We start from the raw sequence: 18,678 nt of genomic DNA on the forward strand, positions 1-18,678 counted from the left end.
GAAATCGAACAATATTCTGCGGACATCCTCAATCCAACCGCAGGCCCCATCCAGTAGTCAGGCAACACCACTGCCAACAACATCAGCACCTGCTACTGGAATGGAGGCCGAGCAGGTGGACCCACAGGCCCCCAGCACCCCTACCCCTGCAGTTGAGGGACCCCCCGGTAAAAGAGGTCACCCATCCAGACATCCTGCAGGACCTGAGTCCAAGACCAATTCCCCCACCAGAAGTGATCCCTCTTCTGAACTGTCACTCTTGTTTGCCCCTGTTACACCCTGTTGGCTGTCCAAAACCAAGTTCACATCATATCGGGCAAATGGATACAGGACCTGTGAGACAAACAGCTTTACCACCCACTCTGATCAAAACCCAGACCATTACCTCACTCCTCTGAACTGTGATGTCAAACAATTAATAAACACAAATTCACACAAGTCATGATGCAAGTCTCTCCATTGTATGTGTTGGCAATCCTGTTTCCAAGTAGCAAATATATACACATGTCGGCACCACAGCAATGTCGAAGTGACAGATGTTGTGGGACCCCCAGCAAGTGTTTAAGTACATCCAAATTGTAATGATATCCAGTGTCAACTATGGCAACTGACAATACATTAATCAGCTTTGCAGACAGAGATGTGACCTGAAGAGGGAAAATGAAATGGAAACAGGCACAATGTTGTAAGGCATGTGAACCAAGTGATCCACAGCATTTGAACACATACACACGATGACTGGCCCAGCAGCTATGATACCACATATGTAAAGTCCTGCATAGGCACTCACACATGTTTGGGACAGGTAAGATATAACATAGGTAAGATCCTCTATTGTTCAACTCCCTGAGTAGTCAGGAACAGGTACTTACCACACAGCAGCTGACAATGCAGCATGACATGCCTACACAGCAGGACAAGACTAATAATCCCCTCTAACATTTCTCCAAACAGGCAGACTGAGGACCCTAAACCTTTGGTACAACTATAAGGCTGTACCGCAATGGCACCAGCATTCCACACATGTCCTTAGCAGCAGTGCATTTCCATTACCCTTCATGGTAAGTCACCTACCTTTCAGGGTCAGAAAGCAAGATGGAATTCTGTAGTCCCCACACACACCTTGATGCATGTAAATACTGGCTACAGACTGGCTTCAGCAATACATCTTCCATGTGCAGATGACACACAATTCACTCATATCTGTACATCATTGAAAGTAGTGATTAATCATGTCAGTCCTATTGTCATTTGCTTCATCCTCGTCTGCCTCCTCCTCAGCATCAGAGGCACCAGCCCCAAACACTGCTCCTTCATCAATGTCCCCCTCCACCAAAAGTGGATGTGCCTTCTGAGGGCCAGATTATGGAGCATCGAGCATGTAACAATGATCTTGCAGACTTTCCCTGGTCGGTACTGCAGGGCACCACTGGACACATGTTGGCAACGAAATCTATCTTTCAAGAGACCGAAAGTCTGCTCAATCACTCGCCTCGTCCGGCCATGTGTCTCATTGTACCTTTTCGCCCCTCCTGTAGTTGAATGTCTCATAGGTATCAGGAGCCAGGGCAGATTGGGGTATCCAGAGTTACCTGTGTGGAAAAGGGAACATGACTATAGGTAACAATGCAAGTCAGAGTGCTGACTGTGTTTTGAGGGGTACAAACGTCTGATATGGAGAGTAGTACACATACCCATGAGCCAGGCCCTTTCTCCCTGTAGCTGTGAAATCATTGCAGGGACAATGCTGTTCCTCAGGATGTAGGAATCATGTACTGATCCTGAGAATTTAGCATTCGCATGTGTTATGTATTTGTCTGCAAGAGACATCACTTGTAAATTGAGCGAACATGTACTCTTCCAGTTTCTGAAAACCTGTAAATTGATCCTCAGAGGTACCAAGACGATTTGAGTCCCATCAATGGCCCCAATTACATGTGGGACATTTGATATGTTGCAGAAGGCTGCTTTTACAGTGGGCAATTCAGGACGTTGTGGGAACATAGTGTACCTGTTCACATACTTGAGTAGGGCATCCAGCACATCCTGCAACACCTTACTAAACTGGGGCTGTGAGAACCCTGCAGCCAGCCCTACTGTAACTTGAAAAAAGCCACTCAACAGAAAATGCAGGACTGACAACACCTGGACTGTTGGTGGAACGGCATGTGGATTTCTCGAACCCGGCAGGAAGTCTGGTTTCAAATGGGTGACCTGTTCCCTGATGCACAAACGATTCATTTGATAGGTCAGGATGATGTGGCGCTCTTCCATGGTATCAAGATCTACGAGTGGCCAGTAAACTGGTGAATTCCTCATCACTCCTTTGTGGTGATATCTGTGCAGAGACACAAACAACAATCTGGGAACCTCTCACAATGTAGGGCACCAAGTATGACATACGACAGTCACAAAGTTTTATTCATGCAAGTTAGCTGTGATGTTGAGGGAAGACACATTACTACACACTCCATTCCTAACCATACAATGGCATATAATCCCTGTGGCAATGGATGTATACAGGACATGTACACATACATCTTCCATGTGTTCCACTATATGGATCATATATGCTGACAACTGTAGTGACAAATGTGGTGATGTCACCAGACACTCACCACATGTGTCATTATCCACAATTTGTGACCTAATGTATCTATTTGTGATGACATGCAGGTATTTATGCAGTGTGAAACAAGGAAAGTCATGTTACAGACTAATATGGCATCCACCTGTCTGCATTACAGTGGACAGCTGGCAGTGACCACGTTTCGCCAGCCGAAGTCGTCATGGCGGAAGGCGGTCTGAACCGCTGTGCAACTCTGCATTGGTTACTAGTGACATCTATGGGAGACTGGGATCAATGACGCTCACCGCCGGCGGTCATGATTGCTGCAGTCAAAACCATAATTTTGTATGGGCCAGCTCACTTGACTCCTGGCACTTGGACAAGGAAGACCTCCACTTTGTGTGCTGCTGTTTCCTCTATCTTGGAGCAATAATGGCACACACTACAAGGTATAGGGCCCCAGCCTTCACTAGGGAGGAATTTGAGAAACTGGTGGAAGGGGTCCTACCCCTTTATGAGCGGTTGTACAGTGCTCCAGGGCAACAGGTCAGTACAACATCCTTTGTCCGACATGTCGGGTGGTGTTTGACGATGTATTTGTGTGCACATTGACATGTAATGACTGATCAGATGTTTTGCATGCACATGATATGTGTGGAATATTGGCAGTGTGCATGCTTTGTGTTGCAAGTCGCCAAAGGTTACAGCTGTATTGGTGTTATTTACATCATGTCCCCCAATTTTGGAATGTTTCCCATGCAGGTTAGCACCCATCAGAAAAAAGGGTTATGGAGAGCCATTGCCAAGGAAGTGCAGACCCTGGGGGTCCATAGCCAGCGGAGCACCCACTGCAGGAAGTGGTGGGAGGACCTGAGACGCTGGGCCTGCGAGGCCCAGCTGGGGACGGCCTTCCAACGTGAGAGGGGTACCCATTGGACCCTGACCCCCTAATGGCCCACATACTGGCGGTGGCCTACCCAGAGTTGGATGGGTGCTTGAAGGCAGCACAGCAGCCACAAGGAGGTAAGTGTTGACTGCATGATTGTGTACTGTGACCCTCACTGGACTTGGAATTTTCGTGGTCAGGTGAGATTTGGGGAATGTACAGTCCTGGTTGTCACACCAATCATGTAGGAGTGTTTCATCTTAGCTATGTTGAGCCATGCAGGAAAGGAAGTGGTGGTACTGTGGCACACATTCACCTGTACGTAGGGGTCACTCAAGTATGCTATCATGTCACTGGCTGCATCCTCCATCTCTGCGTGTACTGTAGTAGTGCAAGGTGGTCAAATTGGCACTGTATATGGGTAATGACAGGCATATTACGTGAACATTGCAATTGCTTCACTTGCCACATCAATGGACCTCTGTACTACATGTACTCCACACACTCCTGTCACTTAGTTAGTGTGCTCAGTCCCTCTGTGCTCAGATGTGTATCATCCAGTAATGGATGACGTGGTTGGGTGTGTCCCTGGGCTGGATTGTTAGATAAGTCATTTAGGCCGTTGATAGGCATGTAGTGGTCTTCATTCAGGTATTTAGGCTGCAGGGTTGAGGTGATCTCTGATGAGTTTGGGCATCGCTTGCATGACTGAATTGTAGATGATTGCTAAATGGTCTCTTATTTGCCCGGCAGGGGCTGTAATATGTATTGTGAAGTGGATGTGTAGGTTATCATCATTTCCTCCCTTTCTGTTTCTCACCCCCTCCTTCTCTCTCTCCACCTCTGTCTATGTGTGCATTAGCATCATCTGGCAAAGGAGGAAAGCCACCAGTGAGTGGGGATGCAGTAGCCCACAGGATCCAGGATGCTGGCACCAGTGAAGCGGAGGGGACCAGTGGGACGGATGGCGAGGGGAAGACCACAGGGGAGACTGGAACTACCAACACATCTGATACAGATTCCTCCTGGGATGACGGCTCCCTGGGGGTGGCGGACCCATCTGTGACCATGCCAGCACCATCCTTGTCTACCACCCCCTTTACAAGCACCACCCTCCATGTAGCACCCTCCCCAGTTGCCTGTGCCTGCTCACCAAGGAGAGTGAGCATCTCCTTCGTCGCAGGCACCTCTTACCCTGCCAGCCCTGCAGCCCTCAATGAGGAGGCTATTGACCTCCTGAGGTCCATCTCTGTGGGGGCAGAAAACCATTGTGAATGGCATCCAGGGACTGGCATCCAGATGCAGCAGTTCAATGCGTTCCTGGAAGGCCTACAGAGATTGTTCCAGGCTCTGGCCTCTTCGTTGATGGCAGCCAGTGTCCCTTCATCTTCCATCCCCCTCCAGCTACCTGTTCCCAATCCACAACCCCTCTCCCTACACCCATCTGAAACACACCTACAGACCAGCATACACCACTACAACAGACAAGGTGCACATAGACAGTCATAGGCACCACAAACATCCACAGAGGCATGCACACACACATCACACATCTGCAAACACAAAAACAGACACTTCCCCCTCCACCTCCTCCCTTACAGTCACATCTCCACTCACACCTGCCAGCACTGCATCATCACACACTGGTCCTGCTATCATTCCTGTCATACCCTCAATCACCACAACAGCAGACTCACAGACACACACCCCACACACCACATCCGCACTCACCACGCCTACCGTCTCTGCCACCTGCAGCACATCCACCTTAATTGCACACACCACCGCAACATTCACTCACACATATCCCATCCCCTCTCCCTGCAGCTCTACCCCCTCCTCCCAATGAATGCACACGCACCCACTCACCCACCCAACATTCACCCACCACACCCATGCACACATTGCACACACCAGCATCCACATACAGCACACAAACATGTCATACGAGCCCTCCCTCTACCTTCACTCCCAACCCTCAATCATGTGACTGCCCCTGTGTACCTAAGAAAGTTTCCCTTGCCGCCATTGACCTCTTCCCTACTTTTCTACCACCCCACGTTTCCCATAAATGCTGTGTCCCACTGCCCCTCTCAGGCCCTTCCACCTCCCATTTCTTGGGTGCCCTCTCTGGTGTTTCCCCTGCTCCTCCACCCAGCAAGAAATCCATCCCTCCCAGTGCCAAAGTCACCCCTCTCAAGCCCAAAACGAAACATGCCCCTTCCACATCCAAGCCTCCCCCACCACCATCACACCCCTGAGGTGCCTGCCTGTCCCATTGATGCCCCTATGACGTGGATGACTATTTGCTGTCAGGAGTGAAGTTGGGGCCATGATATATATGGGCTTTATGCGTTTCTGCATTAATGCAGATTGGACTTGCCATTTGGCAAATTTTGTATATATTTATAATAATTATTTTATGGTTCCAATTACATCTGCCCACATTGCTGTGGTTGGCAAGATGAGATGCTTGTCCTGGTTTTCTTCTACTTGGTGGTGTGACACCTGTGTGCAACGGTGTGTGAGGTCTGTGTCTGAGTTATGTCTGTGGTGTTGCATGCTCTGGGTAGATGGGTTGTGCCATGGGCATGTTGTAATGTGTCTGACTGCTTGCTTGTTGGATTGTATGGGGTGTTGTGTGCAACTGTGTGTATGGTGCTGCATGTGTGGAGTTCCTTAATTGTTGGTTGTACGTGATATGTCACCTGTGTCATTGTTTGGATGTTTGTTAACTGCTATTGATTGTGTGTCATTGCTACATACAGTTCATGGTGTGTGTGTATGTGTGGTGTCACACAACATGCCTGTCTATGCCTGCGTTGAAGCGTTTGTAGTCTAGTTGTCATTGTGTGGTTATGGGGTGTGTTGGTGGTGTTGGTGTGTGTTGTGCTGTATTTTTGGCACATATCTACTTGGCTTTGTGTGTGTATTGGGTACTTGGCATTGACTTATATTGTGTGTGCCTGTTTGTGGCCTTCGCTGTCTGTGCGAGGAATGTGTGTTATGTGTGGGAGTGTATCACTGCCATTTCCTCCCTTCTGTGCTAGGCATACTTACGGTTGTCATCTTCATTGTTTGAAGATACATTGTTAGGTGCATGGTGAGACACAACGCTGGGAAGACCAGCAGTTTGTTTGCCATGGCGGCCGCTGGCACGTCTCTGTGCCTTGAGGTGGGTGTCTCCTTTTGTACTTTCTTTTTCTGACAGGTTTTTCATAACGGCCAGCCCGTCCCGGATATCCTGGCGGCATGGTGACTCGGGATATGGTGGGTGGCACATTGGCTTCCACCAGCATGAAGTTTGCTTCCACCGCCGGATGCTGCTCGACGGCGGTGGTGGTTCTGGCGGTGAGTTGTCTGTGTTATGTTGGGTTCACCTCCTTACTCGTTATATGGAGGTCTGCACTGCCACCCTGGCAGCGGTCCTAACACCTCCGCCGGTGTGGCGGTCAGGTTACCGCCAAACTCGGAATGACCACCTGAATGTTTATGGATATTGAAGTGTACAGCCCACTCCGAGGCCATTGATGTTCTACTTTTCAGCACACTCCTGGGGCCTTTAATGTCAAGGACTGTAGCTCACTCCTTAACTTGTCAAATCTGGCTTTGTACCATAATTTAGAAAGGAACGCCAACAGCCACACTTCGACTGAGGAGTTTTTTCAGTGACGTTAACAGTTAAAACTAAAAAGGAAGCACTCTGGGGCATATTTATACTCCGTTTGCGCCAAATTTGCGTCGTTTTTTTCGACGCAAATTCGGCGCAAAATTAACGCCATATTTATACTTTGGCGTTAGACGCGTCTAGCGCCAAAGTAGGAGTAAAGAGCGTCATTTTTTTGCGTGAACGCCTTCCTTGCGTTAATGAGATACAAGGTAGGCGTTCCCGTCCAAAAAAATGACTGCGCCGCAAATGCGTCGTATTTATACTCCCGGGCAAAAATCACGCCCGGGAGTGGGCGGGTCAAAAAAAAACGCATTTGCGCGGCTTTTTAACGCCTGGGTCAGGGCAGGCGTTAAGGGACCTGTGGGCTCAAAATGAGCCCACAGCTGCCCTCCCATGCCCCCAGGGACCCCCCCTGCCACCCTTGCCCACCCCAGGAGGACACCCAAGGATGGAGGGACCCACCCCAGGGACATTCAGGTAAGTTCAGGTAAGTATAATTTTTTTTATTTTTATATTTTTTTTGTGGCATAGGGGGGCCTGATTTGTGCCCCCCTACATGCCACAATGCCCAATGACCATGCCCAGGGGACAGAAGTCCCCTGGGCATGGCCATTGGGCAAGGGGGCATGACTCCTGTCTTTACTAAGACAGGAGTCATGTAAATGGCGTCTGGGCGTCGTTAAAAATGGCGCAAATCGGGTGGAGGCGATTTTTTAGCGTCAACCTGACTTGCACCATTTTTAAGACGCCCTAACGCCATTTTTCCCTACGCCGGCGCTGCCTGGTGTACGTGGTTTTTTTCCACGCACACCAGGCAGCGCTGGTCTGCTTGCGCCGGCTAACGCCATTCAATAAATACGGCGCCCGCATGGCGCTTCAGAATGGCGTTAGCCGGCGCAAAAATTTTTTACGCTAAACTGCGTTAGCGCAGTTTAGCGTCAAAAAGTATAAATACGGGCCTCTGTTTTCTAACTTATTTAACTTGCGAAACACGAGGAGCCTGTTGAACAAACTGGTTTTCAATTTCTAGTCCCATTATACAATACAAAACCATAAAAGTGTTACAGCAAAGAGTAAACAACAAAAATGGGCTATTTAACAAGGGTCATTTACAGTTACATATCAGTCATGCTTATACAGAGTTGTGAAGATTTTCCAACTGGTTCTGGAGTTCAGGAGCATTTTAAGAGACTCAGAAGAATATATGTGAGCATTTCAATACCACTGGGTTCCACCAAAAATTCAGTGTACTAATGAGTGTTCTCCCGGTACTGGATGGAAAAGTGGAAAACTCCGCTGATTTTCTGAATCCTGTACCTGCAATACACACTTTCCTAGGTGTTTGCAGCAGTTCATTCTCCAACTATCTCCTGTTCCTCTCTAACTGCACCTTGGGAAGCAGGCAATTTGAGTCTGTGCAGTGTTCATCAAACTCGTGATGATATACTGCGTGGATTTTAGATCTCTGGTTCCCGCCTATAACTTCTACCCAATCCTTTTCCAAATCCTCACAGGGTGGGGCTGACAGGACTCTCTAGTCACTGACTGATGAGAAGCACCAGGCGCTGCATGGCCTTGAGCCTAAAGCGTCAGGGGCTAACTTTGCCTCCAAGTCAGCAGGAGATGGAAAACAGCTGAGGAGGCTTTCGTTTTGCCAGACTGATGACTTCACTCATCCCAGAGCTGTGAGATTGTCAGCCCCATGAATGCTTGCAGTTGGAGAGTATATCTGTACACATGCAACAGGACACTTCATCACCGGCCGGAACCAGACAGTGAGCACAACTGGGGGAGAGTGCAGCCCTTAGTCAGTAACGGTATGTGTGCTTTTTAAAAAAAAAGAAAGATTTAAATAAAGCCTATAAATAAAACTAAACGGAATTTGGCTTAGGATAAAAAATAATTAGGGCTGAAACGTGATGCCCGTTTCGACAAGCTGCCACTGTCACAGTTCTTTACTTGTTTCAAAGCGCTCTTTTAATATGATTTTTGTAAATGGTGAGGCAATGCAAGAAGATAACTATTAAGTTAGCTTATCAAATGCATACTTTGTGCTCTAATTCCTTAGACACTAACTACAAAAACTATATCACGTAGACTAAAATGCTTTAACAAGTGACAAATGGTAGGCCAGTAACAATGTTTGTGTTGCCCCCATGGTGGTTAGATGAGAAAGAGTTCAAACGAGTTCATAAGTGTTTGCAAGCCTTTCTACAGTGCTATCTGAATACATGCATCTCAGACTACCACATGCATCCTTTGCCCCACCTCACAAGCACCCCTCATTTATCCTCATCCAAGAACAGTATTATTTAATCACATGCAAGCATTCATTCGTCAGCCCATAATCAACCATTCATAATCACCACATTTACATTAATCCACTATCTTCACCAATGTGTGCATCAGTAGCCATCCAATCATCTGTTGTCTTTACAAAGAATCACAGCCAACGATCCATCCATACATCATGCAGGACCCTGTGCCTGCATTTTCCCACACTACGTAGTCAGTGTTTGTGTGCGTGTCTGTGTGTGTTTTATCAGTGTTTTCATATTTGCACCTGGATACTGTGTGCAAATATGTAACTCCTGGTTGCTCCTCCAATCATATCACACACACACATCAAAGAACATATATTTCTGAAATAAGCCAAACCCTTTGACTTTGCCAACGCTTGTTTAAGTATGTTTTGTTATGCTCTTGGGACAGCCTCTGAATTACAAAAAAAAAAAAAAAAGGGCCAATATGACCTGAAGCATCATGCATTGTGCACTCTGATTAGAGTGCAGCGGAAACATGCTTTCACACTGTGTACATTTTTCAGAGCTTTTCCTTTCTAATATATTTGCCAATTCATCAAATCTGTGCATCACCAGGGTAACATGCATGAAGTCAGACCTTGACCACTGGTAGGTCGTTCGCATGTGATTCCGCCATAACTTAATACAGCGAATGGAAAATATTAATCAAAGGAGCTGAAAATGTCATAGATTCTATTCATGCTTGATAAAAATATAAAGGCACTAAAAGTGGATCGGAGCGAGCCAGTTGATTTGAAACATACTGCTTCATTTTCTGTTTTGAAACACAAGGCCTAGAATATTTCCTCATGAAATTTGTCGATCGACCTTTCAGTGCCTTTGCAGCCATAGGAGACCACTAACATCAAATGCTATTTTGTCAGGATGGCATTTCGTGTAGGAGTCTATTACAAAAAAGAAAGACTGCATAATTTTCCAATAAACAATCGTCTGCAAAGTCTGCAAGTTGAATTATATTTTAAAACTAATCTATTGTAAGCGAAACTTGCTTAGCCTCGGTGACTTATTGGTGCATGAGCTTACAACTGCACAAAATAAAATCAGCTCATTTATTAGTTGTCGCTTGCAGTTGCTTCTCTTTCTATAATGGGGCTGTTATATGCTGCACTTCATCAATGTTTTTTTGAAGTTGAGTATATTTGTGAAGTGAATTATGCAGTCTCAAGTCCAATGCGCATGAATTAAAAGTAGCACGGCACGTAGCAATGCATCCCACAAGAACAGCATTCACAAAGTGTTCTCAAAGGGGTATTTTATACGACAAAATTCATCACACCTCAAATAAGTTGTTCAAAGTGGTCTGAGAGCAAAGGAAAAATCTAAGAAAAACGATAGCAGCTGAGCTTATAAAATACACAAGGTAATAGCACGAAAATCGATAAACAAACATCTAAGGCACATGGTGTGGCTAAATGCCGAGCTAAATAGCCGGACCTTGAGTGGGCTCTGCCGCTGCACACGAATATATCATCCATCTATCCCTTTCGCTCACACTGCCCACCTGCTCTGATGTGGCACCAGTGAGGGAAGCGGGTGTGGAGGCGGTGAGGGGTCAGTGAGACGCTTTGGAGGATGGAGAGAGCGCAGGCACGGAGGAGCCTTCATCATAGAGTCAGACCCGTGGTGAGTGTTGTTGCAGCTACGAACGTGGTGTAAATAACCCCAACGCCTGGTTGGTTGTGCCACAGGAGTCTCCAGAGCAGCTGCAGAGTGGGTGCAAGGGCCAGAAGGTTGGTTGCTAACCCGGGCCCTATAGGGAAACTGAGTGGCACTGCTGGCGTTCACCGCGCTATTACAACTTGGGGGAACCCCCCCCCCTTTTCTGCTTTGACCTGAAGCATTGAGAAACTTCATTGCACTGGACTCCCATGCTCTCCTCGCTGGCTGCTGACTCCTAGAATAGTGCTGGAGGGGAGACCACTGATCCTGGGTGAGATGATGGACACCGGAACAAGCAGTGGCCCAGAGGTGGATGTGCGACCATGGTGGGTGGTCCCAAGACAACCAACCTGAATAAAATGGACAAGTACGCTGTGGTCGTGGCCTTGGCTTAGGGGTGTAAGGAAGCGTGGATGTCTCACTGTCAATGGAGATTCCATCCAACCAAGATCCATACTTGAGTGCAATAATGGCAGCAATAAAAGAGAACTATGGAGCCCAAACTAGATGCAGTTACGATCAATGTCACTCTCCTCAGGGTGGATTTTAAAAAGATGGCAGAGAAGGTGGCAGTTGCAGAAACGAGTATCACTAACCTGTAAGAAACAACCAAGAAACATGAGGATCAAGTACTGCACCTCACGAAACAAAACATGATGATCACGGCCAAACTTGAAAATGAAGAAGGGAGAGGTAGGACAAATAACATAAAAGAGGTAGGGGTCCAGTTTCAGTTACAATGCACAGCAAGACAGAGGGTGGCAGGGAAATCCCAAGAATAGATCCTGATATCCAAATGATATGGCTTTGAGAGGAATCCTGGGCAAGTGTGGCAGACCAATACTTTCAGGAGAAAGAGGGCTGGGTAGACTCTGCCTGTGTGTTATGGGAAGCGATTAAGACAACCATGCAGGGACAGGCACTATCCATCATAACATACAACAAAAGGAGCACAAGACATATTTTAAGGAAATTGAGCAACAGAGTAAGGGGTTGGAGCCATGTTTCTTTACTAGAAGAGACCCTGACCTCAAACACCAACTTGATCTTAAACAATATGAATTAAGTAAATTGGCATGAGAATGAACGGCAGCTTAATGATGTGGGTAATAAGGTTGGTAAGCTACTGGGGTGGCTGGAGAAGCGAGATTGGGGTTGGAACTGGGTTTTGGAGATTACTGATCGGGCAAGTAGGTTCTTAAAGAGCAACTCCAAACTTTCAGAAGCTTTTGAACCTACCACGAGGGCACCTACACCTCCACAAATACCATGACAGATGAGGATTGTGCTGATTTCTTCAAAGATATTCACCTTCAGGGATTATCTGATGAAGACAGAAAAGCCCCTGACAGGGACCTCACAGCTGATGACATAGAGAAAGCAATTAGCGACCTTCAATCAGGGAAGGTGATAGGCTTAAACGGGCTGCCAGGGTAGCTATGCAAAGGCATGGCAAACACAGTATCTGGTTGCATATTGGCAATGTTTCAAAGGGCTCATGACCAATGCCAGCTACCGGAGGATCAGGGAATGGCAACTATTGTGATCCCCAGAAAAATAAACCCCCTGCTGATTGTGCCTGTTACAGTCCTAAATTTGTACATAACATGGAAGCTAACATACTGATGAAAGTGCTAGCAACCCACCTCCACAGGGTGATCACTACTGTGATTCACCCTGATCCGCCAGGCTTTATGCCACAGAGAGGGACCGAGACACAACCTCCAGCACCTATATGGAGTATTGCACATGATGCAGAGCAAACTCTTCGAGCTGACAGTTGGACTGTCTTTGGATGCCAGAATGGCATTTGATAATGTGGAATAAAATCCATTTTTAGTCCTTAACTGCTTAGGATCTGGCCCCCGTTTTGCAGTTTGGTGAGATTCCTATATACGGGACCAATGGCAAAAGCATGAGTTAATAACATGCTGTCAAGTGAATTTGCCTTAAAGAAGGGCATGCAGCAGGTTTACCCGTTATTCCCAATGAATTTTGCATTTGCACTTGTGCCAACTGCAGCATGGATCTGCCAAGATCCATTGGTGGTGGGGTTGGGTGGCAATCTAGTGGAAAGAACAAATTTCATTGTATGCTGTTAATGTACTTCTCTATCTCAGCTTACGTTGTCAATGGTCAAAGTACTGCAGATCTGAAATTTGGGGATCACTCCAGCTACCATATTAATTGGGACATGTCTTGTGTTTATCTCCTGGCGGGTAGTGCTCCGTGCCTGCCCGCTAATTGTTGTATTCATGGAATACCAGAAGGTTTCTTGTATCTGGACATTTATGTCTCCCGAGATTCTGCGGAATCCCTTAAAAGAAACCTTTATGTGTTGCTAGATTGATTTCAGCAGGAAACCCTGCTGCTTTGTTAAACGGAAAGGGCTGTCCCATATAAGAATCAAGATGATGGCATTGCCCGTTTTTTTGTATGTATTTTGAAATTCACTATTCAGGGTCCCAGGAGATTTCTTCCACAAAATAGACTATAAAGTTAGGCTACTTCTGTGCTACAGCTCTCGTATTGCCCTCTAAAAGCTGCAAAGAGATATCTCTGATGGGGGTTTTCCAATCCCGATTCGTCTCAAATACTATTTGGCCTCGCAGCTCATGGTTGTAAATGATTGGGTCCTTGCAGGCCAGAGTGAGCCAGTGCTTCAAATGTATGAAGAGGCGATGGGACTCAGGGGTTACCCTGCGTTACTCTGTAAGTGTGGGTGAAATGGAACATTGCCAACTCACACACAGTCAGTAGTAGATGTGTGGAAAGATGCCTCAAAATGTCTAAGATGGGCTGGGAAGTTGACGGAACAGGCTTCCCCTGTGGGACAGTGATCTACTAAGAGAGGCTGGTGACCTAAAAGGCTTTTCTAAATGTGGCCTCATAGGCATAGAGAATTTAGGAGATCTATGGAAGGAGTCCACATGTGTGACATTTGAGGCTCTCCAGAAGGATTTCAAACTAGCTGACGCAAAGCGTTTCAGATACCTTCAAGTTGTACATGCACTAAGAGTACATGAGGTTAGTGGCATGGAGGAGGTGGAGCCATTGAAAAACGTCTCCTCCTAGACCCAGTGCCTGAGAAGACTAACTCCCTCACGTACTGAAAGGTAATGAATGATACTCCTGACACTGAATAGAAGACCTTGGAGTCCTAGATGAAGAAGAATGGGAAGAGTTTCTGAAAAGCATACAGGTTGTTGCAACTAGGGTAGGGTTCTGATTACTTCAGATTTGCAAATTGCAAAGGTCTTACTACTCTAGAACATCCCTGTATAGAACTGGAAGAAGGACACCACTCACTCTCTGAGAACCAGTGGTCAAGAGCACTCTTTTATCCACATTCTTTGAAACTCTCTGGTCATTCAGACCTACTGGGAGGTGGTGGCACAAGTAATGGCGCAACTACAAATATTGGAAGTCCTATTAGATGCAAAATGTTTTTTTTTTAAAAAGATGACAAACTGGCATGGCCTGAGTACCAAAAATTGTGGTTACCAGTAGGGGCCAGTGTGGCCAAACGAAATGTGGTGTGCCTGTGGGGCACATCTATGTCCCACAAGGTCATTGACTAGGGGTTGGACATGGATTGGTGTCAGCAAGCAAAAAAAGTTGTGTACTAAAATAGGGGATCCCCACAGAAATGGGAAAATATTTGGGATGGCTGGTGAGCTTATTGTGAACACTGAGAATGCCAAATGTATGTAGACTGGTGAAGCTGGGACCCTATCATATTGGGAGATGGATACATGCTGATTGCTGTAATTCCTCCTATATCACATGATGCAATGTCCTGAGCTAATGTACAATATTTTACTATGCTTACTGCTTGTCACAGAGGCTGTACTGTTCTGTTCTGCTTTTGCTCACTTTGTTGCTGTTGGAAAATGAATACAAACATCAATGGCAAAGCTCATAAGTCTTGCATTGGCTGTCAGCCTCTTGGCTTTTTCAAAGCTTTATTTTTTCTCATGGTTTTTGCAAAACGTTATTGTTGAGGAAGCTGCCAGGCTCAAGTCGATCTACAACAAAATATATTCTTTGGCTTCAAAAGCACACTATGCTCTAGTAGCCCTTGGCAGTAAAGGGGAGGCACATTGTGTGTAGTAAACTTAGCCAATGGCTAAGGTGGGCTGAGCCACTGGACCATGCTGTATGCTGCAGTTTGTGGACATACAATGTGAGTGACACAATAACAAACCCATGATTTAAGAGGGCAGGCTGACGGCCCCAATTAGTAAGTATATTATGCACATAATTTTTGTAAAATCAGTAGGTCTTGGCTCACAGTAGACCTAAAAAAGACTAACCACCCAGGTCGTAAAAAGAGGAACTGTGAAAGTATGGATTCAGTTTAATGGTGTCATATGGGGCAGACTTACTTAATATTTCTACCATCTGCACATTTAATAATGAAGAGAAGAAACGTATGCATGCACAAAAACTGTAGCATATGTAAATTGTGTGTCAAACACCATGAAATGCCTATAGCACTAAATGTAGGCACAGGTTCCGGTAGGAGGGTGTATCAGTAAGACATGTTGTCATATACCAGATTCAAGAGAATATGGCAAGATCGGTGCACTGTTCAAATGCTCACTCCATTATGGAATTACTGCTTAATCTAAAGCTGTTCCAGAGAAATGACTAATGGTGGCCAGGGACAGAAATGCCCCCTACGAGCCTTACAGGCCCCTGTACTCTACTGTTTCTTGAAAGAATGAGTTGTGAAGTACACGAATGCATTCCCAGCTCTAAACTGGGGCTTGGAATGTTTTCCTGTTCATTTCTATGTACATGGTATTTAAGGCCTGTGCATGTAAATATGTTCACATTATCCCATTGGGGGATGCTCAATGAGCTAGGGACTTTTAAACAATATTTGATATGGGATACCATGACCTACAGTCCTGAGAAGATGGCTGAACCCTCAGGGACAACAATAGTCAAGTACTGAACCATGTTGATAGAAAAGAGAAGCAGAGTATCCCTTACACAAATCTTTTGTTTTAATCGTGTGGTAGAGTGACACCAGTTAAAATATTTTTTAGCTCACCCACGCACACATTTAATATATTTCTGTCAATTTAACAAAGGAGGAACATAAATGTTGACATGAGGGACACAACCTCACCCAAACATGGGAGCCTACATCTTGGAAATTGTACAACTAGTGAACAGCAGTACTTTCAGGTACTTTCCAGCGCTACATGTGGGAGCCACTGATGAAGCACATCACGCAAGGTGGGTGACGGTTCACATCATATGTGAGTACCTGAAAGTATGGTAATTTCATAAGACGTTTGGTTATTTCTTCCAGGGCCCTTGTACTATTTAATGTCAATCTATGTTTACAGAGCATACAACAATCCATTATCACCTGTTATTCAATCTCTCCTGTGCTAGATTCATCTTTTGTACATTTCCTGTTTGTGTGAGTGAGAGAGAGTCATCTGATATTCGACCTGCTATTGCCACCTGCCATTTACTTACTCTTTTTATTAGGGAAAGTTGCATAGCTGCTGTTCATGTAGCACTATTTCTGTGAAGTTTGGAATAAAAAATGCCAACTATGCAAATAACTAAATGATTTACATTGCCTATGCCTGTTTCAAAGCATGATGCGAGTGAAAGAGTGAACTCCAACTAAATATGTGAGCAAGTTTCGCTTTTGGTTTCACGTGTGAAACAAGCAGTTGTTGGAATGGACTGGACGACATTGGAAAAACTTAAAACATAGCTTATTATTGGCTCCATGTTCTCTATGACCTGTTTAACTAATTACCAACGTCACACTCAGCATCACTATGCATGTTTGAGTTTTGACTTCTGAGCCAATGACTGGTGTTCAATGCAAAAAATACAAGCCTCGCAATCAAAATTTCTGTTGGCCAGGACTGGCTGGTGGTATCATTTGACATTGTAACACTTTAGAGACTGGTTAAGTGCAAAATACAAAATATAATTCTGTTACGGACGTCAGCATTTTTTTCCTGTAGGCAATCAGGGGCTAACAATGCAGTGATTTAGATGGCACAGATAAACTTTTAGATGCAGATGACAGCATTTCACTGCTAATATGGTAACATTAAGGGGCAGATTTAGAGTCCCTAGTGCCACCAGAGCGTCTCTTTTCGCTACATTCCGGTGTCGCTAACCACTGCTCCATCTTTACAAAAAGGTGTAACACCACTTTTTCTGGCATTATGCCTCCTTGTAAACATGGGCCCCTCTGATGCAGCTTTCTGCATCAGAGAGGCATGCAATGGGTGTTGCTGTGGGTGTTCCACAGCAACACCCATTGCTTTTGACAGTGCCCCAGATTCATGAGAGATAGTAAATCTGTGGCAGCACCAAAAACTAATGCCACCCCAGGGGTGCCATTAGCTTGGCAAAATGAGGCGGAATGCATTAATTCCTCTTTGTTTTTTGCTTTTTCTGTGTGCTGCAGAATGCCTCACACATGGAAAAAGCAAAATGCCATGGACTAATGTTTATGTGCAGGAAGGTGTCAGGAATTTTGACTCTATTGTGGTGCTTTGCTCCACCACTGTCAAAAATGTTAACGCTAGTGGAGCAAAGTGCAAGGAGGCCCACTGATTACAATGGGAGTGTCCTTTTAACACCTGCTTTCAGCAGGTTTTAAAAATGATGTCAAAAATCGCTCAATGAAATCCAGTGCACCATTTTTGCGAACCTCCTTGTGGCGGAATGCCCCCTTTGCATGCATTATGCATGGCACACGCTTGATGTGGTGCAAAGGGTTACAAAGTGGCACAATGCATGCATTGTGCCACTTTGTAAAAATGGTGCAAGGAAAAGGCCATCTTAATGCCACCTTAGCATCAGAAAAATGATGATAAGGTGGCGCTAAGTGGGCGCCAGGGGCTCTTAAATCTGCCCCTATATGTAGGTGAGACCAACAGCAGCTGGATGTGTCTTAAACTGGGGAAGGAAAAGCAATGTGCTGTGATTTTTGTCCTGAACTATTCCTTGGCATAAAAGTTGGTGTGATTTAGGTGGAGCTTCTGCAACTCCACTATGATGCACACTACCTTGAACATATGCTGTAAGTGTTGCCATGCAAGGTCTACCAGTGAGCAGGGCACAACTACTGTTATTATATGCAAGGAGGAGAAGCAGAGAAACACAAGATGAAGAGCTGTGCTTGGGATCTTCCCCAGCTGTCACTCTCCCAGTATTTGATTGTGACTCAGCACTGAAGGGCAGCAGTGGTGTAACAAAACTTGAGGTGCCCCTCTGCAATGTACCTGGATGGGGCATCCCTCCTCCCTGGATCCAGTCAGGGGCATGCCGCCCGTGCACAGTGTACTGTGCTGAGGGGGGTCCCTGGAGCTCAGAGGCACACACACACCGCAGGGGCTGCAGTGGTCTTTTTTAGGCCACTGAAGGGCAGGAAAATGTGGATTGAAATTCAAGGCTACACCCCTGAAACGACTGGCTACACTTTAGTGAATTCCGGACTTGTTGAACAGTGAGTGCTGTTTATTTTTGTGTAGGACTTCTATATATTTTGACCGTCTTGTTTGATGAGTGAAACTCA

This window comes from Pleurodeles waltl, chromosome 2_1 (assembly GCF_031143425.1).
Source record: "Pleurodeles waltl isolate 20211129_DDA chromosome 2_1, aPleWal1.hap1.20221129, whole genome shotgun sequence".
NCBI lineage: Eukaryota > Metazoa > Chordata > Amphibia > Caudata > Salamandridae > Pleurodeles > Pleurodeles waltl.